Genomic DNA, 2,238 nt, shown 5'->3' with positions numbered 1-2,238 from the left:
AGAGGGAGAAGAAGAAGAAGAAGGAGAGGGAGAAGAAGAAGAAGAAGGAGAAGAAGAAGAAGGAGCGGGAGAAGAAGAAGAAGAAGAAGAAGGAGAAGAAGAAGGAGAGGGAGAAGAAGAAGAAGAAGAAGAAGAAAAAGGAGGAGGAGAAGAAGAAGAAAAAGAAGGAGGAGGAGAAGAAGAAGAAGAAGGAGGAGGAGAAGAAGAAGAAGAAGAAAAAAAGAAGAAAGAAGAAGAAGAAGAAGAAGAAGAAGGAGAAGAAGAAGAAGAAGAAGAAGAAGAAAAAGGAAGAAAGAAGAAGAAGAAGAAATATAAGGATGTTTTAAGCGTGCACGTGTGCATTGGTCTATAAATATAAATGTTTTAAATATGTTTGGATTTATTTATATTTTTCAGTATTGGCTGCGAGACCATCTGTCTACCGCAGTCACTCACTTCTCGCATTACGATTAACGCGCCTGTTGATAGCACGCCCCTCTCGGCTATTAGCAAAATAGACAAGATAAGCAGCCGACGTGTATTTACCGGAGCAACAAGTTAATCACGTTCTATTACTCGTGGAATGAGGGATCTATTCTTAAAACCCGTGTAGCCCATTTTTACACGTTTTTTTTTCTTCTTAAAAAGCCCTGCCAGTATCTCCTTGCTTTTCATTTTGATTAGGACTGTTCGCAGCTTCAGCCTGAAACAATTTTTTTGAGAGAAACTATGTATGGCGCTCATTAATTCGTTCGCTCACTCGGTCATATTGCGCACAGACTGTCGCTACTTCATCACACGCACACGAAAATAAAAGCGCGCGAATAAGCACACATACATACACACACATACATAAACACACACACACACAAATCGCATACATACACTCAAGTGCATGAGCACACGCGACAAAAAAAAATATATATTTACCTGGACAAAAAAGAATCCTTGCGTACACAAAAAAAAAATATATATATATATATAAGCACATTGTATTTGTATGTATGTTTAAATGTCTGAGCGCATTTGTTAAATCTTCGATTTTCCAAAAAAAAATTCGATGAATATTATTTATGCATCTGTGTTGTGTGTAACAGTCAATGTCCACAAAAGCTATTTTGAAATGCGTGAAACGTCTGCACGTTTCGAAGAATTCCTAGCTGGCCTTAATGCACATGTTCTCGAGGGCATCTTCACAAACGTGAGATTTTTCTCTTTTTGATTTTGTTAAAATGCACACACAAGCGCGCGCATGCAACAACACTCTTGAAATGCACCCGCACTCACATACATGCATACAAAATATACTAGCTACGTAGATGAAAGCATGCTGACTAAACATTTTAGTATTTGTATATGTATGTCGTTTAAGTATATGTATTTACTAATTTGCATGCTTCTATGTAACAAAAACTGTAAGCCTTTGTTTAAACAAAAGTAAAATTAATTTTTCATAAATGTTGTTTCTTTTTCCTTTTGTGAACCTTTCAAATGTGGGAGGTATTTCTGCCGCACCCTGTACATACATACATACATACATACATACATACATACACAGACAGATAGGTAGATAGACAGACAGACAGACAGATAGATAGATAGATAGATAGATAGATAGATAGATAGATAGATAGATAGATAGATAGATAGATAGATAGATACCTGACTTCTCCGTGTAAGTGCGAATAATTGTTTACTGTGTGTGAGAGTGTGTTTATTGTTTGTGTGAGTGTATGTGAAAGTGAAAGAAAGAAACTGAGCGGGAGAACTTATTTACATGAAAAAGTGAAGAGAACACGTGTTGTATAGACTTCTACTTATCACAGATGTAGACGTGTACTCTTGTGTCTGCAATGCTAGATATATGTATACGCATGTGACATTGAACTTGTGTTTGTATTTGCTTTAAAGTGCGTGCGTGCAACCCACAAACGAGTAGTTATCGTTTCGGATAGAATACCTTGCAGTGTTCGTATCGGATCTCTGTGGTCTGAGTTCTAATTCTCCCTGGGTGTCAGCAGATAGCCTGGGCTACTTATGCAACCCACAGTAGCACCGTCCAACCTGCAACTGGCTGACATAGGCAAGGAAACCTATGAATATAGAGAAGCTGGTAACTGTATGCCGAGGATTATTCTAGCAGCCGCTCGACATAAAAATGCATAATCCATCTATCAATCCATACGGCTGTGTGGCAAGAAACTTGCTTCCCAACAACATAGTTCCGGGTTCAGTTCCACTGCGTGGCACCTTGATTAA

At 38.2% G+C, this 2,238-nt stretch overlaps 1 protein-coding gene across 4 annotated transcripts in view; it reads left to right on the top strand.

Annotated features, from left to right (window-relative positions):
- Positions 1–408: 408 nt before the first annotated feature.
- The window catches only part of LOC115218751 (testis-specific serine/threonine-protein kinase 6-like), a 61,130-nt gene continuing 59,300 nt past the window's right edge, over positions 409–2,238 (top strand). For all 4 annotated transcript variants that reach the window (XM_029788664.2, XM_036507550.1, XM_036507561.1 and 1 more), the window contains exon 1: positions 409–1,180. The gene's annotated coding sequence lies outside the window, so the exon portion shown is untranslated. The remainder of the gene's footprint in view (positions 1,181–2,238) is intronic.

The sequence above is a fragment of the Octopus sinensis genome, linkage group LG1 (assembly GCF_006345805.1).
Source record: "Octopus sinensis linkage group LG1, ASM634580v1, whole genome shotgun sequence".
Classification (NCBI taxonomy): domain Eukaryota; kingdom Metazoa; phylum Mollusca; class Cephalopoda; order Octopoda; family Octopodidae; genus Octopus; species Octopus sinensis.
This window is presented reverse-complemented; position numbering and strand designations above follow the sequence as displayed.